This window comes from Periophthalmus magnuspinnatus, chromosome 9 (assembly GCF_009829125.3).
Source record: "Periophthalmus magnuspinnatus isolate fPerMag1 chromosome 9, fPerMag1.2.pri, whole genome shotgun sequence".
Classification (NCBI taxonomy): Eukaryota; Metazoa; Chordata; class Actinopteri; order Gobiiformes; family Gobiidae; genus Periophthalmus; species Periophthalmus magnuspinnatus.
The window spans coordinates 12,380,369-12,407,818 of NC_047134.1; the positions used below are offsets into that span (position 1 = coordinate 12,380,369).

The window sequence follows — 27,450 nt, forward strand, 5'->3', positions numbered from 1 at the left end:
AGAGCAGAGCAGATGATGCCTGTAACACCGCTACACACTCACAGGACGCGCCACTTTTAAAGCCTGGTGCACATACACCCATAGTCCGATCAGAACACACTCCTGGGATAGCTGCGCTGTTTCTCAAGTGGACACGGGACAATGTGTGGCTCAAACACATTTTCATTTCCTTTTTCTTTTTGACTCGCAGGGAACGACACACATCCACGAAGTAAGTGCAACTTTTTAAATGTGTTTTTTCTTTGTGCCAAAAATGAAAAAGAGCTAATATTTTACCTCTGGAGATCTGATAAGAAATGACTTATTAAAAACTCTCAAACCAATATTTTTAAGCATGAGGTGTTTGACTTAAGTCTTTACATTCTCGTATATTTTTTGGTTTAAATGAGAATATTTAAAAGCTCTTTAAAGAAGAAAAATATTTTTTAAAAGTTCTCGTTGCTTTTATCAAAGACAATTTCCGCTTTGCATTTTCTAAAACACATCTTTAAAGTGCTGCTATCTTTTCAACTTTAAATAACCTTTCTCAAAGTTAAAATATTAATTGCACGTGTGGTGCAAATGGATGGCTATTTCCTCAAACAAAACCACATTTTGTGCCACACTGTGGTGAAAGGCTGCACGTGAGCTCAAGGCCCATGGATTTATCCTTTATTTTAACTATGAGCAGGTTGTGCGTAAAATCTGTGCTATTTCCTCCACCTGAAGACACAGTTTCTATTCAGAGATGGACAGAGAGACCATTGGACCAACCATATTTCTAAATGTAGAGTGATGACTAGAACCAGGACATGAGTGTGTGTTTTTAGCAGCTAATTGATAAATCAGGGGCCTTGTGCTTGTTTGCTCAGAACCACTTTACGTGGCTCCTCCCACAGATTGAAACAGGGTAAACTTGGACAAAAAGCTGTTGCAAGTAGTAAACGATACACCCAAAATCTTGAAATCGCTCTGTTGTACCTGGTGCGAGCAGGTTCATGCCAACTACGCACCATCTGAACTAGTTTGTCTATAACCTGCTCAGTGGGTCTGTGGTGCGAGCAGAACAGAAGTTGCGCTTAAGGTGCAACTTATGTGCAGCCCGCAGCTGCAGGCTCGTGCGCATGATCCATCACATGCCCAGTGGCTGTTATTGTTGACTCACTTACAAAGATCCCATGTATGACCGCGTTAGAGCAGGGCGTCGCGGTGCTGTGGCGAACTCAAAATCTCCAGGACACGCACACGGCGGAGCGTTTGGCTTTATGTAGCAGAGCGACGCGGGCACGCTGTGTGCGAGGACAGAACAGCTGCTGCTTCAAGCTATACAGGCAAACCTGTGTGGATGGATTGGAAGAATTTCATCTCTGAATCAAAAGTAGAATAGCTTGTCTCCGGTGTACGTTTTGCGGTGGAAGCGGTAAACGAGCCGATCGCGTGTTGAGGATAAAATTGTAACGTCCACGGGATACAGACTTTATGCCACTGGATAAGCGCCTTTTTATTGTGCCTTTATTGTCTCAAATACAGCACATCTCTCATTAAAATCACTTGAAACGCTTTAATTCCACGTGTAAAGTGTCCGCTCTCGTGTTTGTGCGTGTGAGACACAGCGTGGCGCACGCAGCGCGCTGCACTGAGGCGGACATATTCCACCGCGCTGAGATAGATGGAGATGGAGCATGGGTAGGAGGATGCATATGCGATTTGTTCTTATGACATCACCACCGCTACATGCTCGTGGTCCGAGGCCTTTGACCTCACCGGGGTTGGTCCATATTTTGGCCACCCCCAGACCCGTCTCTCCTTGTGGGATGGCCCCTATTTTGCCACACTTTTCACAGCGAACGAGCGAGCGCCTGTGTTCCCTGCACTTGCGGACTCTTTCAAGCCTCTTCAGGATGCGAACGGACAACTTCATGCTCCTTGCCCCCTTTTCCAAAAACAAGATCCTGTTTTCATAATCCGATACATTTGCGCCGTAATTCCTTACGCCATTATTGCACTTTCCACAGGAAACCGGATTTCCCCTGTCTCTTTTTCTCTACTGTGTTTCTCCTGCGCCAGCCTCACAGGATATCTATTGCTACTGCCACGACGACTTAATAGAGGCGAAAGAGCCTTTTGTGGGATTGAAGCTATTTGCATTGCAAATTAGGGCCCTGTGCAAGGATGACTGCACCTTACCCGCGCTTTCAAGGCCTACTCCAACTCAGTAATATTGGTTAATGTCAAGTGAATATGACATTAACTTTGGGATTATATGTCATTTTCCCCCAAGTATTGTCGTTTCTCTGTACCTGCGTTAACACTTCGTGTCTAGAGGCCCCCAAGGGTGAATATGCGAAATATAATTATAAGGATTATACATTTTGACTCCAAATGGACAGTGACTGGCTTTTCAACATCAACTTCATCCTCTCAGAGAGCCGAAGAAGAAAACACGCGTGGATCAATAAAGATGAATGGGAAGTGTGTTGTTATCTTTGGTTATCTAGCTGTATGAGTGTTCTGCTCGTCATAAAGCTAGATAACCGAAAGTAAAAACTACTTCCAAACTCGTCGAGAACTTAATGGATCACACTTTCCTAATGACCTCCTGGGACCTTAAGCACAGTATCATTTTGTCAGTGGTGCACTGTGTTGTTGTTTTTCGTGTATTTATTATTTGATAGTTAAGATGGTGCCATTATGCCCTTTACGCACGCGACTGTCCCAACTTTTTTTTCCATTTAGGCCTAATTGTATTTACATTTTTACGTTATACAACATAGAATTAGCCTACACTCTCATATGATGCTTTATAATACAGTTATTCTGCAACAATATACAAGCAAGCCACACATGCCAGGGTTTTATTGTCATACACTCGTCTTTTTATTTATTTATTTAGATTTTTGTTTTGTTTTGTGTGTATTTTTATTCTGAGTGAGGAATGGACGCGTTCGGCCAGGAAACGGCGCTGGCATCCCAAACAGGAATAATTAGGACGAGGTCTAAGTGACAAAAGTGTGAGAGGGGTAGAGAGGGACAGAGTGTGGGGTTAGGAGAGGTGGGAGGAGTGTGTGTAGGTGGGGGGGTCGGCCCTTCTTAATTGATTCCGTTAACCGCAGTGCAGGATATGTGAACGACTGGACGATCCCATTCCCACGCTCGGTTGGGGCAAGTGGCAATGCCATGCCCAGGGCCGATATGATAGACAGAAACGGCGTTAAGGGCCCGGGGTGGGGGCTGTGCCTGCGTGTGTGTAGTGGTGGATGGGAGGGCAGAGGGGTCATGAAAAGACGTCAAGTGCACCAGACTCATCTGCATCCCCAAAGAAAGAGGCGACGTTTCCCAGCTCCTGCCGACGCGCACGCCCCCCCCCCCCCCCCCCCCCCCCCCCCTTCCAAAAGGAGAAAAAAAAACTTTGAGGAGGGCCAGTAACGGTCCTGAATGCGTAATGTCTTAGGAATTGTGCTCATAATGAGGACTCGGGCTCATTATGTTAAAACTAAAGAGATGTAGTTCTGCCGTCCATGGCCCCACGCGCTTCACTGCGCGGGACCCAGGACACTCTGGGAGCACATTGTTGCACTGAGATGTGTGTGGCAGGGGTATTGTTTGTTTTTGAACTTGACCATGGAGTGAAAGCAGATGTTAACAACAGCAGCTGTTTGGAATGAGAAAGAAACTCCACAACCATAAACCACTAGTCTACAACATTATTATTACTATGATCTACTTCAGGCATAAAACTCTGTTCTGTGTGTTTATTTTGATTCAAAGATTAGCACAAGTTCAGAGATAATTAGATGTTTCAGCTTCTTCTTGAGGCCTGAGCCTCATCACTGTCAGGCCTGAGCTTAAGCTTCTGTACAACTGTTTATTCTTATTGTGATCTTTCATTTTCTGATGATCTATGATTTTAGCTTTTATTCCACATTTTATTGTTTCATTGTCAGCACATATTGAGACATTACATCCAGTCCCAGGTCAGACTTATTTTGTTGGTTGGTCATTATAGGGGATCACTCAGGTGTCCGTCATTCTCTCTGCGGAGTCTAAATGTAGAAGAATGTCATTGTACTGGGCCTGATATGAAATAGACTCCATGAGTTTAACTGACTGAACTTCCCTCCAGCAATGTTAACATTGTGTTTAAATTCCCTGGCAGTGATTTTGGTTACTTTTTAGACATTGGTGTGGTTTACACATCTCCATTGTGGCTTAAACCGTTGTTTATGTGATTAGTTGAGAAAGAAAGTCACACCAGCCAATGAAAATGTGTTGATTTTAAACCTCTCATCTGTCTGGCACTGAAACTATGATTTCTGTGTGTTCTGATGTGTGTATGGCAAGTGCAATGGCAACGTTACTTTGCATATTCTCTCTGGTATTTTTTATGGGTTAGTAGTATATTATAGTATATTATACTATACTATACTGATATGAGCTTAGTTATTGTTACAGAGTAATCATTGTGACTGGAAAGATGTATTTTCAATTAAAGAACAATGAGACAATCAGAGAAACAGAATTAGCAGCAGCCAAGGCTTACTGAGCAAAGTATTATGTCGTTTTGTGTAACCAATTAGAAATCCTGCATCATGTAGATGAAACTGCGCCGTGTGTGTGTCTATAACGTCTGTTTCACTTGTGTTTGTTGTGTCTCTTGGACATGAACTTGAACTTGAGACAGGCAGCCAGACACCATCTGTGCAGCAGGGCTAATGAATTCAGTGCATTCATGGCTGTGGAGTAAGCCTAGGCCACCATCATCCATTGACGAGCAGATGACCCCTATAGTCTGTGTGAGCTCCTCATCACCAAAAAAAACCTCAACATCAGCAGCTGCCAGTTTGTTTTGTATACCCTCAAAGCTCAAGAGTTAGCAGCAGGGTTTGGATGATTGTGGTGCAGGGGTGATGCATGTATGTCTCCATATTGTAATGTCGTCATTTGTAAGATATATACTGGTAAAGGTAGATGTAGTCTGGTGTTGACTGATACATGTTGTTTACATCAAGAGCCTGCTTGGCTACACATGTTAACAACAAAGCTCCAATTAATGTATTGTCTCAACTGAAAGGGTGTAGTAGGTGTAATGTTTTAAACCTTAAAAAGCCATGCGGGTTCAGTGTGTATTCCTGCGGGCCCTCCTGCTTCTAGCCTCTGTCACATACACGGCGCATGCGCTCTGACAGTGAAGCTGTTCCTTCTGGTTGGTGTCACCACGGCAACCGTAGGTGAGATCACTCTGCGCATGGCAGTGTCAGTCTGTGCAAACGCAGTTCCTGGTTTTATATTAGTGCAATTTTATTCACGCAGTATGTCAATTATGTCACAATAATTGATGTTTGTTCATAAAATTCAGTTTCTGTCTTGTTTGTGGAAAGGAAATTATATTTATTCATATTTATTGATTATATGCAATTATGCAAGAGACACAACCAGCGTACAGTGTATGCGAGTGTAATCCTCATTCAGGAGCATGACCAGTACAGGTCTTTGACCATCCTCCCTTTATAACAGTGCAACAAGCCATAACTTTGTAATAATCCACAAAGGAATGTCATGGTTCGGCCCTTTTTAATGACATCATGCATGGCCACTTGAGCATCTTGTGGAGAGCAGCGGGCATGCTGTGCTCTGCCATGCCGTAGGGCCCTCCCCCATTGCAGAGGATATGCACATCACCTTACTGAACCCATTTGCACTGTAGTACAGTAATGTTTTTTTTCTCTTAAATCCCTGAAGTTACTTACTGAAAAATCACCAGACCATAAAACATAATATCAATTATAACTTCAAAAACAGTAACACACTCAGAGTGATATGACACCATAAGGTAAAATCATCTGTATGGTGAAATTATATATATTTTATAGGAAATAGTATGTGCATTAAACATGTAGCACACTGACTATAGCATTTATAAACAAGGACATTTTGCAAAAGAACAAACTATTTTATTATTATTATTTATTTTAGTTTCTTTTTTTTTTTTTTTTTTTTTTTTTACAAATGTAACCATCCAATTACAAACTGTGTTTGTGATTAGGTGACTTACTAAGTTCATGTAAATAAGTAACTTTACAGGATTATGTTTTTATTTGTGTAAATAATCCATGAGGCACAGGCCTGGCCAGAAGTGACAATGTCACAAATTATTATTTTTGTAAAATATAAAAACATGATATTTTTATACTGTACTAATGGTAAATAGAAATTTTACACATTATGTGTTACTACACAATGTTGGTGAGCTGTAATACGTTACAGTAAAGGCACATTTGGAAATGCTAACGGCCGACCTAATATATACATTCAAATGTGCCTGCAGGATTAGATACTGTTGAGCAGCCGCAGAGCATAATCACAAGGTGCATAAATGCATTTTTTCACGACATGTTTAAGGGCTGTGCGAGATATGAGTGCTCCGCTGGCTGCGATTATGCAAATTCCAGGAACTATAAATAAATGAGTAGAATTATATTTGAAATACTTAGAATTTCACATGGAAATGAAATTGTGTAAATAATATATTTTGTGTCATTGTATTGTTGATATTCTATTAATTGTCTGTCGCATTAAACAGCAACAGACAGTAATTCAATTTGAACCAACTGCCACTTGGCTTGTCTTAGCGCTCATGTTGTCATCTGAAAGGATTTACAAACTATAATCGGCCTTCATTTAATACTTGAAAGTCTGCTGTTAATTGTAATGGGAGACATAATGTAATAATAACCCAGAATCTTTGTACTAGAGATGTGTGGTGACTTACTAAAAGATGTTCCCTGTATGTTATAAAACCCAGTGTGTTGAGACCTAAGAGCATTTTGAATATAGCGAATCATTTGAAAAATATATGACGGTCAGCAATTAAATGATATGGGCTCCTGGAGCAGAGCAGCAGCCACACCACATATAGCATATAGCAGTGGTTGCTACACTTGCATTAGCATCTGGCCCTTTTATGTAAATTTGATGAGAAAGGACTCATGCATATACGCCTGGCTGGGGTGTACTCGTCTAATATCCTTATTAGAGAAGGGTGAATTAAATATTTATTAGGGGGGCTCGGGGTTAGGAAGGTGGGCCTGTCCTGTGTTGGGCCCTGAAGTGGGAGAAGGGGGAAAGGGAGGAGTGTGTCTCGCTGCCTCAAGGTGCCACCATCTTAAGGCGTTTGGCAGTAGTCAGAGTGTGAGGAGGGTAGACCTAAAATGTCCGCTGGCATAGACACATGCACGCGTTCATATTATTGCATACAAATGTTGGTGCTGTACACAGACAGGAAAGCCCAGCCCTGAAAGCCACTGATTCACTGACTGTCAGCGGCTCCTTTGCATGCTGAGAATTTCATTTGCATGTATTAATTTCCTCGATTACAGTCGCCGGAGAACAGGCGTTGTTCGGCGACCAATTTTCACACCAGTAATTGCATGCCGTTAACTATTTTTGATTTGCCATTTGTCACAGTGTGTTTTGATATAAGTATCGTCTCATTTATTTACGAGATGCACAAATGTTATGTTGTGTGAAATTTGATTGAAGTTGTATAGGTGAGCCACAAATGTATAATCAATATAATTATAAAACGTATATTTACATCATACACAGCCAAAATGAAACAAATAAACAATGTATAATTTACGTTTAACTTATATTATTCTTAACGGCACATAAGCACCATTACGCTGGTTTCTCGTTTCCGTTAATTACCATAATGTACGTAGTAAGGTGGCACACGCAAACGGCCAGATAGACACAGTCACAAAGTGTGCAGCACATCAACACACATTGTTCAGCCAGATTCAGACGACATTAGCATTTTCTTTCATCCTCAAGTGTTCCTGCGGCAGAGCATAGTAGGATGTGCAGGAAATTATTCAAAAGGAATTATTACGCACAACATAACCTCACATTCGCACAATATACATTTACAGAATAACAGCGTTTTACCCGGCGTATAGAGAGGGACGTCACCTGAGATATTTTACTATTAGAAAATGGGATTAAATTGTCAGTGTGTGTGTCAGATGTTTTTCTTATAGAATCCATTGTGTCGCCATAACAGAACAATTTATGTGAAGGAAAATTTGTGCTGCACGTCTATGGGTAGTGCTCTCCAGATTGCTTTTGCATACATAAGATGCATATGATCTTTGTTGTTCCCTCCTCCCCATTTGCTTACAGTGGTACGCCCCAGTTTGCTGCGGAAGTGAGAATAATTAAACGGCTGCATGTTTTGGAGTCTGGTGTTTTCTAATGGATTGTTAGGAGGGGATGGCAGACAGGCAGCATGAGGGAGCTACTGTGGTAAGACACTGAGCAAACTCCACCGAGGCTAAGGGTACACCTATTATGAAGAAAATGCTTTTGTTCTTTGGCCACATCTTTTTGAAGCATAGGTAGGTACTTTTATTGGCAGCGTAGGGCATTTCTCAAATCAATGCCTGGCACATGTTTCGCCTTTTATTACGTGGTGGCTTGATATTAAAATATAATATCCATGCATGGTTGTTATTCGCCTTCCCGGTATCGTACTCTGTTGCATTAGACAAGAAGGGTTTATCCTTGGCATTGCTGTATCCCCCACACCAGATGCAAAGTGTATGTGGGGTGGAGTAGTGAAAAGGGGGGTGATGGGGGTATGCTGGGGTAGAGGGACAGAGGGGTAGAGGAGAGATGGGATGAGAAAAGCCATACAAACCGCAAAGGAACCAGAAGAGAATGCTACATAGTTAGCTTAAACCCTGCCGTAGGGATAAGAGAAGCCACACACATGGGTTTGTCACATTACCACAAGACACACACTGCAATGCAATGGTGGGTTTGAGGATATCATTAAAGTCACTGCATTTGTTTTAATGATATATTGACTGTGTCTTTGATTTCTTCATGTACACTGTGATGTGCTGTATTTAACTGAAATAAAAATAAGAAAATGCAATATTTTGTTTAAGTGTGTTTTGTTTGTATGTGGATCTAACTGGCTCTTTTTTTTTACTATATTACACAATTAGTTTGGGATGAAAGGAGAAAATAGTTACAAACATTCAAGCTTTAATTTGCCATGGAGTTCTGGAGAGGCCAAAGTCCCAAATGATTCTATAATGACCTTAAATGGACTTGGCCTTTGACCTTTGACCTGCCCTGGCTGAGTTTATCGGAGGGTTACTAGTGACCAAGTTCAAGAACACAGCTACTCACAAGTAACTGTGGACACTAATTTAACATTTGAAAAAGTTCTTAAATAGAAGAATAAAGATTCTGCTTTACACATTTAACAAATAAACAAGAGATAAATGCATTTCTGAAATATTGTGTTGAAAGTGTAAACAACTATTAATAAGGTAAAAATAAAAATAGATAGCTGTGTATTAGTAAGTGTAATTGAATTTAATGTAATGGTGTCCGTTGTATTTTATTGCAGTTTGAAAGAGTGATGCTGTATCTACAAGGACGAGGAGGGAAGTCAACATGAAGGTGGTCTTTACTGGTCTTGTGTAAGGTGAGTGTGTGCTAGTGTATGTTCTTCTTGTCCCAGTGAACGTAATTTTAAAGCCATTTACACAAGTTGTGCTATTATTGTCATCAAGTGCCACAGTATCATCACATTAGATATGACATCTATATGTCATATATAGACGAGCTGTTTAATAGACGTCTGTTTAATAGACGAGCAGCATGAATAAAAAAGAGACCTATAAAGTGCGGATCTACATTTCCGTTTAAGTATTAGTCCATTGCGCACACACTTGAAATGTATATATTTTTACTGCCAAATGTATTGTATACTGTAGAGTTTTTAAAGGCTTAATCACAGCGAGCGCTCTGTCTCAGGATCGTTGATAGCAAATGAAGCAGTAGCAGTGACATTTTTAACTGTACACCATGTTTACCCAGCATCACCTCATTGCAGATGCTAAACTCATAATACTCTATCAGGCTTCATTTTGCAGTACAGCTGCTCACCAGTCTGACAGCAGGAGTAAGCATTTATAATGTTGCTCCCAGCCCTTGTGTTTGAGCAGAGCTAGCTCCTAGCCATTAATGAAGTCATCTCCATGTGTCTACATGATTAAAGAGCGCTAACACATTTGTGTGTGTCATCTGCGCTGAGACAAGAGCAGAGAACAAAGGAAGGCAGCATGTGGAAAATATTTACCAGTAAAAATGCACACAATTTTATGGTCAACTTGTATGGTCAAAATTAAACATGTATTATTCCATCATTTCCAATACATTTTCAGTGGGTTTAAATGTATCTTTTAAATGATGTCACATATACTGTCCAGTGTGGCCCCAAATTTAAGAACATATAACATGGTCATAGAGTAAATAGAAATAGGTCACTTTTAGTTTTGCAGTATTAAACACACTGTGTGGAATAAGACACATTTATACAAAAAAACTAAGGGGTGGAGACTTACCAAAGATGTGTGTAGTGTTAGCAAATAGCTAAACGTGGTCTAAATGGAAACCTGCTTTCATATCCGATGGTGTGTGCATCAGGGTTAGTGCATTAGGCACAGGCAGAACAGTGAGTGTGAATATTGTGATCGCATCACCAGCGAATATGCAGCAGCCCGACACCAACCACACACACTGGCTGCAGGTGTCTTTGAATCCAGCTACTTTCATTTGTGTGTTTCTTCACAACCCACGTCAGCTCGCTATTAGAAATAATAATACATCTATAGTCTGCTCACATTGCAAATAATAAAGCAAATCTATATATTAAAGAAGAAACAGAATTGTTGTTTGTCAAAATAATCTTGTTTATCACTGTCTAGATAAGGTATATGCACCCATTAAAAACAGATACTGTGTTACTGGAATCCAATTGTGAAAAACGTTTCTACAGAATTATCACATTTTCTATAACATAGATGAGGAGTAACATGTAATTTTAAACAAATACAAGAAAGCCATGGATGTCACTGTTTTTGCATAATTTAAATCCTATTTAAATTGCACCACCCTTTTCAGACACACAAGCAGACTAAGCACAGACACAATATGTTAGCAGGGGGAGGGCTCAGGCAGACAGTCACTATTGTGCATAATGATGTTAGCATTCCTGCATGTCTAATGCTAGGGATACTGAGACCGACTCAGGCTTGTCGTGCTGCATGTTGTGTGGCTCATGGCTGCATAAGCATGTTTTAATTGTCTGTCTGGGCCCTGGTGACTGGGCCCCTTGTCAAGATTACAGCTTTGAAACCAATGCCTGACCAATCGCAATATTACATATACTTTATGTAAATAATAAAAGAAACACATCGGTAGATTTGTATACACAGCCACTCTCAGAAGATTCATCCAGATTAATTGTCACGCAGACATCCTGTTCTAACTCATCAAAGCTTTAGAGCAGCATTGCAAATACAGGGCTCAGTAATACAAATGATTTTCCTGACCAGGTAGTCACAAACATGTGGAGGAAGTAGAGCGAGGGGGGTGCATTTGAAAATGGAGGCCGGCATCATAAAAGATGGAAACAAAGAGGGACATACGGCATACAAGGAGAAAGACAGGCAAAAGATGAAGCTCATTTTTTCCGTGGGCACCCAGTGGTGTCTGCATTGCAGATCACTGAAATCCCCTCGAATGCGTCCCTGAGCTTATGGGGGAGAGGGGTGGGGAAGTGTACCACGGATGGGTTTATGCTATCTCTGCTTTTGTACACTTTGTGTTTTTTTCTACCCCCACTGAAATATATTTTTTCTGTCTGCATCAAATGTCAAGTTAATTTCCTGGGTGCTATGAGGGATGTGTCCTCCCCTTGGGTGCGTGTGGCATGGAGGATGGTGGCAGGGGGCTGCTGTGTTTGCGTGTATGTGTATGTGCGCATGTGTGTGGGTGGGAATTTATCACATTGTGAGGACTAAAATCTTTATACATTCAGACCTGCCTCCATTATGGGGACAGAAATATGGTTCCCATGACTGAAATACTAGATATTAGATCGACAGGGTGGTCTAAGGTTAAACTATATGTTCATAGGTTAAGGTTAATCAAGCATTATGGTTAAGGTTAGGATTAGAAATTAATCTAAATCAATGTAATGTCCTCAAAAACCATGGAAACCCAACATATGCATGTGCACGTGTGTGAGGATGAATGGAAGAGAGAGCCGGGCATGTGAGCAAGGTGACAATAGTCGTCCAATGCAGAATCCATAAAAAGATCATGTATAAAGGGCTCATGTTTACTTCCTACATTTTGTTTGCAGAGGATTTATTATAATGGTCACTGCTGAAACTGTACTACATATCTGAAAGTCCATTTTAACATGAGCCTAAAAAACAATGTAGTAATTCATTGATGTGTACAAGAAAAAGCTCAAACAAAAATGCCATACCCTGAGCCATTTCTTAGCAATATAACCAACAGAGTGCTGCCAAATTTGCCCCATGCCTCTGATCATCTGCTCTGTTTCCTGCACTGTATACAACAACATCTCATTATGGACTGATGGCTCGTAGCAGATGTTAAACATGGCTCCTTTTAACCTTGTTGCTCGGCAGTAGCAAGGCTTGTGTCCTTCTGCTTCTCAAGCCTTTGATTATTAAATTAATTTTGGGTTTCCTCCACAATTGAGTAACCCTGGGCCTTTTATGTCCTCTTTTACTGTACTTTTGGATAAATCAGAGCTCCTAAAGCTTTAAAAGTCCCTTGGTACTCTTTTTCCACACTTGTTTGCTCCCAGCTTCTGTGTTCAGTTCTAATTGATGGGATGTCCTCTTTTAATGAATGTAATAGCCTTTTTTTTGTTTGGTGTGAAACTGGAGATTGTTTATAATGCTTTTACCATCACGCTTACTGATCTATCTCTCCCTGAGCAATGTCACATCCTAAAACACAGAAAAATGACACCCAAAGTCCTTTCTTTTACTTATTTCAGTTAGTCATCAGGCCAGGATCATTGTTATGTTGAGGCTATTTGAGAAGAAAAAGATTTGGCATTGGTTTAAAATGAACTATATGTACATTTTTGATGTTAGCAGATTGGGAATATCATGGAAAAGAAAATATATTGCATAAAAAACAGTAAGTGAGTGGTCTAGATTTAGTTTTTAGTTTTCCATTTTTAATTAACACGCTGCAGAACTTTTTTTAAAATGTCTAGACGTCAGATTCTTCTACACAATGAGAGCTTGGAAGGTACTTGTTTATTTATTAAAGTATATGCAAAATCATATTAGTATACAGAGGATTTTGATGCACTGCGTTGTGGCTCAGTGGTAGAGCTGTGAATATGCTTGCTGCTTACCTCAGCACTGCAAAAGGAAGTTGAATCTTATCGGGATTATACAGAGAAATACGGTAAAATAAGTGAATTTCAACCCATTTATTGCGTCTATCTTTTTAGCCTACACATTTTAAAGGTGTCTTTGCCTCTTGACTTCATGTCCATCTCCTATCACATTTTCCCTACACTTCCTCGTGCCCCTGTACACCTCAGATTCTTCGGCTTTTTATCGTTTGTTCCTTCCTATTTTTTTTCTACTCGGGATTGAGAATGACGCTTTGGCTGTTCTAGCACCTTTGCATCACCTTTCCTATCCAGTGCAGAAGAGAGTTGCAGTGGGAATAGCGGCTCGGGGTGAGGGAAAGGAGGATGGAGGGAAGATATAAAGAAAGAAGAGGCGAGCCAAATGACAGGATCTGATTGTGTCATAGTTTAATGACTTCCAGCCAAAGGCGATTTTAATAGTTACAAACAGATTACTACAGTGAATCCTGGATCAAGCGCGGAGTCGTCTCAAACCAGCTGTTATCTTGACCCGTTCTACACCATCAACGCTAGGATTGCAGCATTAATTGCAATCGAAATGAATTAATAATAACGACAGTCGCTATTAACAACTATAAGACTCCAAAAAACAATTCTTTCCATCCAAAAATAAAACCAAAAGACTGCCAAATGTAGATTAGACCTCTACAAACATGCTCTGACCTGCATTGGATTTGTTTAACATTTCTGTCTGTTAATGCATCCAGATATGTTTAAAACGTGTCCTTTGAGCAGAATCCAACTAATAAAACATAAATCGCAAACGTAATCATAATCCCAGTGTTAGATATGTTGCCAAAATCTTTATTCGTTAAAGAGAAAACCTAAAAAGTCCCACTGATATATAAGGTTATTCCAAGTTACCATTGTCAATACAGATAATACCATACCTTATGCATACCATACCATACCTTACCGCATTTTAATCCAATAATGCCATTTTCTACCATATGATCTTGATTTTCCTCTATTTTAACTTCTCGGTCACAAAACTACAACTCGCTCCAAGATGAGAATCAAATACGACTACATGTTTGTGAGTGACACTGACAATTGCACGCCGAATTGTCACTCAAGTTTCATCAGCAATTCATACATCGGTTGAGTGAAATTCCTTCATCCTCTTCCCCGCCATGTTTTCTTCTTCGTCTTTTCCATGCCAGCTAAAGGAATTGCTCAAGATAATGGCAGCAATCTATAGAGTGAAAGGGGGAAGCAATGGCTCTCCCCTATAACACAGGCGCAAATCGTCTCTGTCTGCTTGTGGATGTGTAAAGACTGTGGTGATGACGAGAAACACATACTTTTACATTGAAGTGCCTCCGTGATGCAGGAAGGAACAATGAGAAATGGGGGAAGGACAGAAAGAAAGACATATATTAAGAAGATGGCCCTATTCTGGAAATAAGCAAAGAAAGGGATTGGCCTTGGTCAGAGAGTTTTGGTTGTTGTTATACCTTTGCAGCCGTTTCGTGATGTCTCGGATATGAAGAATACTTAGGACAACCAAAAGCAGATTTTTCAGTTGAACTATTATATGTGATTTGTGTTACTATTGTATGCGATTTATGTTTGTAAAAGTAAAAGGATTTCAAGGTTTTGAGTTTTTAAGCTTTTTTGTACCTTGACTGCCTGTACAAACTATTTGAATAAGGACTCAATGCACACAATAGCAATGCATTTTGCTTTGTCCACTTATATTTTCCATCATAAACAAATAACTATTAAGGTATGTGGATTTTTTTTTTTATTATTCCATACAGTAGCAGACAAAAACAAACACTGTTGAATTTGATTGTGTTCATTATAAATCGTCTGAGCTCTTTTTTAGCATCCTATATTGCTTTGTTTATGTTGTCCTCCTGATCATCTCCGGCACTCTCGGTTGGGTCTCCTTGTTCAGGTAGTCATGCTGTTGACATTTGTGTCCAAGCCAGGCCTGGTGACATGGCCTTTACCACCACATGCTGATCTCCTCTTGACTATCCCAGACCCCCTACTGCCAGTCGTAGCTTACAGAGTTCTTATCATTCACCACAGCAAAGCCCGATGATGCAGGTGGGGCCGTCCTGTATGACAGCGTGTTTAAGTTGTGTCCAAATCGGCCAGGTTGGTGGTTACATGTGGCATATGTAGTCAGCAGGGAGTATTGTGTCGAGCAAGCTTCTTCGTTTACCAGAGAGTGAACCCATTTGATTTTTTACAGCCAAAATCTTGTTTCAACCATCTTGGATTATACAGAGTGGAGACCGAAACAAAACAAACCCTCTGCATTTGAAGCTTTGAAGCTGTTAAAAATGTTGCACTGTTTTTTCCTGAACATGGTGCATCAAACCACACATATATCAGTGTTCCCATTGTCTTGGTCCCAAGCCTAGGAAAAAAGAGAGATTTATGTCAGGAAGGGCATCCAGTGTAAAAAAAAAAAAAAAAAAAAAAAAGGGGGGGGGGCTGCATAAACCTTCACAACAAGGAGACAATTTGAAAGAAAAATGTTTGAAAGCCTGTCTGTCTTCACAAACAAACTGTAAAGCTGTATTTGCTGCTCCTAAACTTGCACACATGCATAGACCTACAGACAGGCTCCGTCCCTGCAGCCATGGGAATGGAGAATACTGAGGTTCAAGGTCATTTCAAGAATTCAGCAGCCTGGGGCTCGCTATTGTTACTGCGCTGCATCCTTTGCTCACATATGCACTCAGATCCACACACAAACACACTGTGGTGTCTGTGGCACACATACACCTCACACAGGGCATGGGCCAAGAAAATGTCCATCAGGTGAAGATTAGACGAATCTCAGCACTGACAGAGACAGATATACTAGGAACATAATAATATTACAGTTGTATAAATTACTCTTAAGGAAATGACAACTTCATAATATCTTTTGACCCTGGGTCACTGATGTAGAATAAAGTGAAGTAACCCAAGAGGTGAAGAAGAGGCATGAGGCTGGAGTTCTAATGCAGAAGAAATGTATTTACCATCAGCACAGGACCCAGAACTCTCAGACATGAACCTTCAAGACATAGTGATACTACTGTCCAGTCCAGTCTAGTCCAGTCTGTCTTTACTTCCTTTGTAGGGAGTAGTATACCTCGGATGATAACAAGGAATGAGTTGGCAGTGTGGGGCTGGCACAGCACAGAAATGCTCCATCTCTATCAGTCACTGTGGTAATATATCTGCTCTGGTTTGTGCCGAACCCAATGTGTACAAGGCCTGTAACCCCCAGTGACTGATTTATGTATTTACCTTGGTGAATATTACACATTTGGAATAAATATGGGTAGGATATTGGATACATAGTGCTGATTTCTGTGATATTTTAAATACATACTGTTGCTTGTGTAAAAAAGAGAAAAAGTGCAGAGGGGGCACAGACACAGCAGTGGAGGGTGTGATTAGCCCCTTTGTTGGAGGTCTGTTGAGCTTCATTGGCTCCAGAGAATAGGTTTCTAATGAAGCCAGCCAAGCTTGGACCAAACTTTGTGTCGAAGACAAACTAAGTTATGGTGGTCCGGCAGGGCGCTGGGGGTGAGCTGACTGATATACAACGCCTGGACATATGGTCCCCCCATCAGGGCCTCTCACAGCCACTTTCTCAGGTCTTGCCTCTGTCGACGAGGATGGTTTAAATATGTTTGATCATTTATTGGAACTATAACAATATTATTAATGACCACATACATATTTTTGTATAATCAAAGTGGTTTCCGTTGTCAAAGTGGCGTAGCAACTTTTTGGATAGTGGTTGTTAGCATAAAATTCAAGTTATACCATAGTAGTGAATGATAGGTTCACGATTCAGGGAAAGCTTTTAAACGTTGATTTAGACCTTTAATTTATCATTTTTCAAATATTAAAAAAATGGCTGTTTCAGAGCAATGGGGGTGGGAAGGTTGGTTGATGCGCAGCAAACGCGACAAAGGCGACAGAGCTTCAGGCATTGTCTTTCCAGTTGACCCCAATACTGGATCTTTTCTGACACATCCTAAAGATACAGAGTAAGTCAGTAAACCAGGCCAATTTGGTTACGGTCCACTGCACCATAACAGATGAAGAAGTGGTTTAGATCAAAAAGCACACCGTGACAAACCTCAAAACAGCCCTTATTTTCATTAATAGCAACACACTACAAATTTACAGTTAGTGATTGATAGTTTTGATTCATTTACTCTGTGTTTCCACTTGTTCTGTATTGTAGAATGAATTAAGTAACCCGAGAGTGTAAAGAGAGACAGGACACTGGACATCTAAGGCGGGGGAAGTTTATTTACCATCAGTACGGGATGCAGAGGCTTGAATTGTCGACACATTGTGATATCGTCCATCCTTGCCTGGTTATGCTTTCAATGTAAGGAGTATTATCATAACCTCCAATGACCTAGACCAGATAATACGAACTGAGCTGGCAGAGTCATTGTTTTCTCTATTATCCTGATTTGGTCCTGTTATATCCATGGTTTAGTCCAGGTCAAGTTCAAGTTTAGCTTAGCAGTGAACACACCGTCAGTATCGGTGCTTAAGATTGCTTCCATTCATACCACCACTGCTCTATTTATTTTATGAATCATTTGACATTTTTGGCTAAGAAAAGTAGACTATGCAGGTGATCCAGACTGAGCATTGAGACTAATTGGGAAGGTCAGGGTGTGAGTCGAGGGAAGGTGGACCAGCCTCTTGGTAACTGAGCCGCAGTGGGGAGAAAGAGCCCGCTACTGGCCCACACAGGAGGCCCAAACAACACTTATTCTACTGGGCAAACTGTCAGCCAGAACAACTTCATTGTAGCCAAAATTGGAGTTGAAAGCACGGCATAGACGTTTGGAAGGGTTTTCTGGAGTGGGGACTTGGGGGCGCAGTGGCCGGGCTGGGGTGCGTGTGGGAGAGCGAGGGGGTGGGCGGGGGGCGTGTGGGAAATCGGGGGGACTGGGGAGAGGGAACGTGTGGTCCCGGGGATGAATAGGGTCAGACGGTGTGAGTTCATTTTAGTGAGCACAATTCCCATAGATCGCACACAAGGGGCAGCAAGCCAGGAGCAAGACACTGGACAGAATAGAAATGTATTAAAATGCATTCGGGGAAGGACAAAAACAAGTGCATTTTCACATTCTAGTGCCTGTATATACCATCGCTATCTTTGTGCCTTACTCTTTAGAGGCATCAATGCAGCTTTTGGAAACACGTCATCGTAGAGCTCGTTCCCATCCGGTGCATTCATTGATGTTACATTGGTTGGTGATTGTGTCTTGGTCATTAAGCAGCGTGTGACCTATATTTTACGTCTTTACAGTGATTCATTTTTTCGCAATACTAAAAATTTAAACTCAAATTTGATGCTAAGGAAAAGGTTCAATACTCAATATGCATTACTGATTTTTATACAATTTTTAGACAATAGACTGTAATTTTCAACACATAATAAAGTATGACAATGTGGTTTTGCACTAGTTTTAGTAACCATTCCAAAACTATTTAGGACATGTCCAAATGTGCCCTATGTGATGTTTTTCAGTGTTGATACTTGATCTATTTTCAGTGCTAGTTTTAATATCGATTAGTATCTGCGTATAGACAACCAAAACACATCTTTTCTCACACAAACTTAAAACAACCAGGTGGCTGTTGATGAGAAATCGACTAAGACTAAGTTTAAATCTGTCAACTGGACAAATCGTTGCAGGAGTTGCTTGTTGTTTGTCCAATTGACAGATTTAAACTTTGTCTTTTGCTACTAACGACTGGACGACTGAGGGATTACACAAAGGGCATTAATATTTATAGTACAGTATTGCATTGCGTTTGTTTCTTTCCTTCTTTCAATTACTGGATAATGCCAAATTGAAAATGCTAATAAGAACAAATACATAAATAACTTTTAATCTTAAAGTTAAAACGTATGCTTCTATGCTTCTATCTGTTTAGATTTTTGGACAACAGCTCTGTGAATCTAAACATGGATAGTGCTGTATCTTCTTGACTGTACCCCCTTTGCCCTGACCCAAAAATCTCACCACTCTTTGAACTATGATTTGTATTGTACAAGAAAAAAAACACTCCCTTGACAGACGGTAAACATTTTCCCCCCACACTGATTTACATTACTTTCCTTTTCTCTGCTGGCTATTTCAAATTCATCTCCCTTGCCCTGGGTAAATAGAGCAAAAGGGTGAAGAAGTTTACTTAGTCACACCAAGTTTAGGGCGCTGAAGAAAGTGTGCGATTGTGTAAAGCAGCCGGCGCTCTCATATGTCAGTGTAGCAGTAGAATAGACACACACACATACACACACACACACGGACACACACACACACAGCGCCCTGTTTGATCCAGCGCTAGCCCCGCAGCTCCCAGAGTCTCAACAAAAGGCCTCCTCTATCCATTGTACGGGCTGCGCGTTTCCCAGGAGAGGGTTAGCCGTAGCCAGAGAGAAGGGCCCCCGATCGCTTTCTCTCAACGTCCATATTTATTCGCTCTATGGTCCGGCAGAAGATACAACATCCCTCCAAAAAGGATCTGACCTTAGTAGTTATGATAGTTTTTTTTGGCATGAGGAAGAAAATGAGAGACAGACAAGTCAGACAGAAATAAGAATGTTTCAGGCCGTTCTGTGGTGTTATATTTGCTCCTTGTCTTTACACAAGTCAGCCTTGTCAACCTTGTTCATGAATGTAGATCCGCTTGGTGGGAGGGGGAAGATTTTAGGCCTGATCTTGACAAGTCCTCCCATCCCTGACTGCATACTAATTCTCAAAAACCACTGAACCAATGCAAAATAAATACAAATTGTCAGGTTCTTTAGCAGATAGTGGCTGTCTTTTATAGCCGTGTGGATAATCAGATTGTCTGCTTAGAAGGGACATTGCGTGTAAGTTAGTATGTGATATCTTAAGGACTCTGCCAGTCTGAGGCTAAAATCCCAGTGTAATTTGTGTAAAAAGTCACAGCCATTTGCCAGTCAATTAAAACCACTCAACATGATAGCTCCCTAGTGAAATAGATACAAAGTTTTTCTGGCCCGGGGATATCTTTGAATCTATTCTGCACCCAGTGGATGAATGTAGTAGGTTATTGTTCACATATACTGATCAATGGAGCTACCAAATGCTTTTCATTGACGGATTGCGCCGTTTTATCCGACCGTGATTTGCAGTAATAAGTCATCATCTTTTCTTCTGTAGCCCATTTCATTTTTGTTATATTTATATGTCTAAATAAATGGATCTGAAAAGTTACTAATTCATACAACTGCTGGATTAGATGCAGCTTATCTTGGTTTAAACCTGTTCTTTAGGTATTCTTCATTTTGACTGAAAATCTTCTCCCAAAACTGCAAAGCTATACAAAACATATATTCCATTTCACATTTATAGACTTAATTACTTCCTTATTCTCTCCAACCAACCGTCAACACTGATAGGCTAAGACTTGGTCACCTTTGGGCATGACTGCGGAAGAAGAGTTGAAAACAAACATTTGTAGACTGATCCATCTAATCTGTCAAACACATTATCGTCTAAGATATCGCTACACCCCCGTCTGTACCCAGCTGTACCTGAACCAGGCTCCCTCTCTGCTCTTTGAGGTAAAAGCTTGTGTGTCGTACAGTCCCTGAATGTAACTCTTTGTTATAGTGTAACTGGACTCTAGTGCATGATGTTTGATCCTGCTTTGGCCTGAAAGCCTTTTTTAAACTTGAACCTCTACATCAGCTGAGAGCGTCAGGCGACATCTAGTTTGTAGAGTGTGTTTTTCAGTTTCTGCAGATATACACCTCTGTGAAATCACTCGTATGTTATATCAGTTGTAATGCAGGCTTATTTGTGCTATGAAAGCTATTACACACCCTTATTCTAATGTTGTTGCCCAGGAATACATGCAAAATCAGGACAAATTCAGGGTGTGAGAATATGTTTTGTTTGATTTTGTTTGGGACGTGTTCACTTGAAGTTCTAATAACATTTTTGTCACACAGGGAGCTCCCGTTATTGATACAGTACATTATAATAAGTGTTATATTGTGCACATCTACTATGTCTTCTGTTCATATTGTTCACAGTCGTGTGTTTTAAGAGTATGAATGCGTTTTATACTTTACAACCTGCATGCTTTTTAATGTTGTGAAATTGTATGCTGACTTGCACTTCTTTTACCTCTGTGCCAGTTTTTGCTTTGTATTTTCAATCTGTGGTCTTTTTGGTGTATGTACTGCGGACATTTCTGCATAATGTGCATGCAAATAACCTGGTCCCATTATAGCAGCTGTCTTTGTGTCAGCTCCCCTCTAAGAGGTGTATGATGAGCGGGTGCAGGGGGGTCCAGTGTGCTGCATGTTTTCTTGCTTGATTTTTGCACACCCCCATCTGTGCCTCCATGCTCATTTCAGATGTGAGAAACTGTACCTTCATTTGCATAAGAATAATTGACACTTCAAATTAGGTCTCCAATCAAAGAGGATTATTTTTCCTCAGCATATGTGCGTCCAGCCAGCTCTGCCATCCCCAAGAATATGAAAGGGAAAGCAAACGCTAGCACGGGCACGTCATAAAGCATTAACCCTTTCAATTCGTCCTTTCTGTTTTTGATGTGCCTGTTTTATTGCAAACATAACACAATCGGTAGTAAAATCGACTTTTGTGGGGAAATAATAAATGGCTTCACCACTAAATCAGGGAATTCTCTCACTTCCTGGTAGTGTCCCTCTGATGGGCCGTTTTACCTTTAAAAGCTCCCAGGTGCTAACTGTATTAAATGCACACGTTTACACATCCACGGCATTGGGAGCGGGCCAGGAAAGCTAGTGCTATTTAGTGAAGTGTGTCGATTTAACATCTGCGCACATCTAACCATTAGTGCAGTGTTGAATTATTGATAGTGGCTAATGAAAAGGATCAGACCAGGATGAACCAAGCATAGTCCCAGGGCTATGGCACATATGCACTAACACGTAGCATCATTAGCTTCTGCTGTTTGACATCTATTTCATTCAGTACAGGCTGCACCAGATGCCTATAATATTAGAAAAAAAAATCAACTACAAATATCTACTTGAGGGGGTATTTGGTTTTTTTTGCTAGTAGAATCAATTCAATTTGGGTCAGGATTAAATACAGACACTTACTGGGGATTAAAACGAGACTTAAGACTGCTAAATTAAACCAGGTCATAGCGGAGATTTAGGCAGCTTTCACACTTACTCACAACCTGGAACCAAACTTGGACTACTAGACCGTAACTAAGCAAAGACTAGAACAGGACCAACAAATCTAAACTGGGAACAACAGGACCAAACTAGGATAAGCGTGAATGAAGCTAAAGCCATACAATTTTTACATACATGAGCTCCATATATTTTCACTTTATAGCTGTTACGTCACTATATATATTGCAAGTACTACCCAATACTACCCAACATCAGTTTAATCTATATAAAACTGGATCTTATTAGAACTTATACACGCATCAACACAAAAGAAAGTTTCCAGTGTAGTAAAATGAGGGGCCATGGTGCGATACATTCAGTTTGTTCAGATTCGGCTCACTGTATCTTGATAACAGTGAATTTAAGTTGTATTGTGCAGCCCTGCATCAGCTCCAGAAACCACCTCTGTTGTCTCTTTACTAGGAACCTATTCGTGTAAAGCGCGTGGGGGCCCGGACATACCATCATATCGAGATCACTGTGCTGGTGTGTGGTTAAAAGCACTGATTTTTAGCTATAGAAGTGGGTTAGGATAAGAATGAGGCTGACTCTTTTGGGGGGAAGGGACAGAGGACTGGTAGTGAGCGTTTTGGGGAGGAGGGAAGACTAAGGCGCCAGCCCCACTAAAGCTCTCAGCATCCCCCCACTTATGGGATGGCGGATGTGTCTGGGGGTATCCATGACAACACCGCTGCGTGCCAGGGACGTGCCTCGGCAACATGGCCAACCAGCAGCTAGAGTGGTGTTTGTGCACATCCAGAAGGGGCCACATATCTGTAATATAAATATTCACCAGCCTGTCTATTGTTAGAGAGGTATAACAATATTGGAAATAAAACCTTCTACATAGCCCTACCTTGAAATACTCAAATCAAATAAAAAATGTAAAGGTAGGAATTATTACTTGCTTCTTTAAAAATAGAAAATACAGTTGCATTTATTTTAAATTGAACTCGACTTTGGTAAGATATTGTTTAGTTCCAGCCATCATGAACACTTTCTGCAGTATTGCTAAGTAGCCTTTCTTATTTCTTGGTTTGAGATTGTCTGGCTATATTTATCTGGACCATATATTTGTCTGTAGTCTGGAAAAGTAGAAGTAGCAGCTGTAGTTGGTTTCCTTTCGAACAATCAGGAGTCCACTTTTACACTTTGACACGCTCACAGTGGCACAGTCACACTCATACCTACTGCACAGATCAAGCTGTGTTATAATAATCCCATCTGGGATTGGCCTGGATTCTCACTCAGGAAGTAGCCCTATAATGATGCACTGATGAGTGGAGAGTGTGTGCGTGGACAAGCGAGGCTGTTTGACAGAAAGAGGCAGAGAGAGAGGGGGACTAAAGATGTTTCATGTGTCGTGGGTTTTATAGGTTACTGTTTTATATTTTAGAGCTCACAGCACACACAAGCACATATCCGAGGGGAGTGTATTTTTAACCCTGACTGCCTGTGCTTTTGCTGAGGGGTTAAAGGGCCCAATGGTGAATCACGTAAATAATTCACAGTAGCTGAAACTCTTTCAATGTACCTTCAAAATGAAAGGGGGAGGGCCACCTAAGAGTTTTATAATGGCACATGATGGTTTATGTTGTGTTTTTGCTAATAGTGGATTGTTTTTCTCTTGTTTCTTAGGTTGACTGCTGACCTCCTCAGTTCTGGACACAATATTATAACGGCTGGAGTCTTTAGGCTGAGGGCAGTGAAGATCTTATCAGCTGATCTCAGAGGTGACTGCTTTACTGTTTCTGCCCTCTTGTTATGGACCATATTTCATGAGTTTCCTGCTATGGACCAGCAGTGTCTGTGTGCCTTTTATCTTCCACTTCTATATGAAAGTGTCTGTAAGACATTTTGAGTGACGTTGCTTCTGTCAAATGTTTGATTGAAGGAGACACAGAGAGAAATGCTGTGCTAATGAAATGGTCTGACCCACATCCTTTAGAGCGATCCATTTCTCCAAAGACACAGAAAGGGCATTTATACAGGTAAACCATGACTGTTCCCTCAAGTGAAAGGGGTTTTTTAGAAGGAAGCGCTACATCCATTATTTACTATACTGGGGTTGCGAGACACTTAGGAGATAATGCAGTGCTTCAAGCATACAAAACATAGAGGCTCCAGTGTGCTGCCAAGGCCATTGTTGTGTGTTTTGAACATGTCTGTTTCCATCCATACTGACAGATGAAAAAATCTGTGTCTCCTCTGGGTTGAGAAGCCTGGGCAGAGACAGATGAAGAGACAGGCAGCATGGTGAAGAGCTGTGCTCTGTTTGAGCTGCCCTGTCAGTCAGGCCTTTGTGAAGTTTGCTATTCACGTCTGTGCAGATGTGTACATGTCTTCTTGTTGCCCCCAGCCTCTATTCTGTATCAAGCGCTACATTTCATGCCAGAGTCCAAAATGATATCATGTAAATGAGTGGTAGTGCAACACAGAGCAACTCATGCCTGTGTATTTGTACTTGCAGATGCATATTTCTGCCCATTGCCTTCAGTAACTTTGACTCCTGATAGGACTGAATGGAGGAGTATAATTTTGAGCACATCAGCAGCTACATCAGTGGCTCCTCATACAGTCAATGGCTGTGACTGCGGTCTACTGGGAGTAGTTAGCAGGGATAGAGCCAGGCATAAAACTCCTCCACCCTCTTATCAGACTTATGGCAACACCAGGGATTTCTGTCTGCCTTTGTCAATCCCCCAGAGGTGCTCCGACATCAAGTCCTTTTGTGGATGAGGAAGGCCACTTCCAAGAACATCCAGTATTTTTCTGCATAACTGTGCATGATGATTGAGAGGAGTAGTGCTAGTTCACATGTACCAAGTCGCTCAAGTCGGAATTCATGACAGATTCCATATTTTTTTTCTGCACCAATCTCCAAATACTGTTTTCAAAACCAGTCTTACAAAAAGAGATGATTGAATATATAATAAAATCCCTTAATTATGTGTTCTGTGTAGCATAATGAAAGATGTGTACAGTTTCAGTTTGGTGACTTGTAGAATGGGAGGGTGTTTAAACTAATGCTAGCTCTATTAGTTTGTCGATTCTTCCCAAAACCTCAGAAAGTGAGTGAAAGTGTGAGTGAAAGTGTGAGTGAAAGTGTTCCCTTGTGCGTGTAGTGCGGACATCAGCCTTATGTAGCCCTGTAGAAGTGCAGTGTCAGCAGTGCAGATGAGCAGGACGCACAAAGCCTTTGCACATGGAGCTGTGAGTGAGATCAGCTGCCTCAGACGACAGGCCCTGCTCTGCTCTCTGTGCCCTTGAGGTACCACTGCAGCACAGTGTACACTGCCTTCATCTACTGAAGATGGGCTGCCGATGGCTTAGGAACATCAGCCAACTCTTATATACTGTAAGACATACAGAAAAGCACTGTTGTTTGTCTGATTAGAGCAGTCTAAATTACTCTGCTAGTTACTTTGTATTATATTTTACAAGTATTTGAAAAAAAAAAAACAAGATTGCTCAGTCATTACATGTGTACTACACTAAATGTACTTATGCATTGGACAAATTATGCATTGGACAGTTTTGAATTATTCTTGAGTAAGTTAGAAAAAGTCACTTGTAAAAACTGTAAGAGAATAAATGTAATCTTAAGTGTATCTCTTATTTTACTGAGGTCCATATCACTGACCATTTTTACAGTCAAAAGCAATAATTTAGATATTATATACCCAACTGTGTAAAACTGAGTGCTCATATTACCTGTGTTACACCTGTATATTTGTGCAGAAACATGATCCCATAATAGGTGCAGAGGAAGGGCGTGTCTGGTATGGCAGTAATGGAGGACAGGCTGGTCGCTCTGGTAGTCCAGTTATAGTTCAGGTATAGTCCAGGTTAGGCGTTCCCCAGACCCCTCCTCTCCTCTCCTCTGCGGGGCCGAAGAAATAAGCAGCTGTAACCCTGAGACAGCCTTGTGTCCTCAGGTACAAAACATGCGGTGGCCATTTTATCAGGTTCTAAGGATACGGTGTAAGACAATACATGTGAGAAGTTCAGCGGGGACAATGGGAGGAAAGTGCACTGTGATATGAGGGGGCCGGTGTCAGCTGCTATTGTCAAAGCTTTTGTACACTCCAAGTACGCTGGAAACTCACTCTTCACCAAACTCCATTCTTTAAAAGAGACATTTTTGGTGCCGTTTACACATTCGCGAAGAAGGACTGCACACACCGGGAGCTTGTCTGTGTTTAGAGTGATAAAGTAGCAATAGAAATATGTTTGAAATACACAGATCCTAGCAGTTTTGTCTGATCTTTCACACTTTGATGCTTTGACACATGGACTTTTATTTAATACTGTTTTTTTCTCTTTTCAGGTAAAGGAGGTTGTATCTGGATTGGGGCAAAAGACATCAGTTCCAATGGCTGCAGTTGAAATTGTCTGTATTTTATTATAGTTGTAAGAAAATAAATAAATAGTGTTACAGCTAGGTCGCATGCCAGACAGGTGGACAAGAATGTGCTATCTAAACCATAAGCTTTAATGGACAAATCAGCACAGTACAAAGGAATAAAGAGGAATTAAACTGAATTCAGGTATTGTTAAGGTTTCAAAATGTTTCACAGTGATAAAATGTTATTGAGGCAACTGTCAAAAGCTGTTTCATATGTTGTAACTGATTGTAACTGAATCTATCAAGTATTTCTGACAGAAAAATAAAGACATTGTTTTCGCTAAGTAATGCTTAAGAGTGAGTTTCTTCGGTTCAGTCTTTGCCAATGTGTTACAGCTAAAGAACTCGCAACTTGACATAATTGGGTCCTATTTGCCAATGAGAGGAGCATGCAGGCTGATAAAAGCTGCTGCAGTGATCAAAGGGGTTCTGATCAAAATCTTGCACCTGACACACTTGTAGTTTACCCACACTACGCACTTATGAAATCTGGAGAAACATCCTCCTTGTGTAATACAACCTCAATCCACTGATGATGCCAATCCGAATGTGTGTGTGTGCACT

At 40.9% G+C, this 27,450-nt stretch overlaps 1 long non-coding RNA gene across 1 annotated transcript; it reads left to right on the forward strand.

The window, feature by feature from the left end:
- LOC129456550 (uncharacterized) lies at nt 1-27,168 on the forward strand. The gene is made up of 3 exons (XR_008648834.1): nt 1-211; nt 9,401-9,478; nt 24,117-27,168. It is a non-coding gene; the product is annotated as an uncharacterized LOC129456550 (long non-coding RNA).
- Nucleotides 27,169-27,450: the final 282 nt, after the last annotated feature.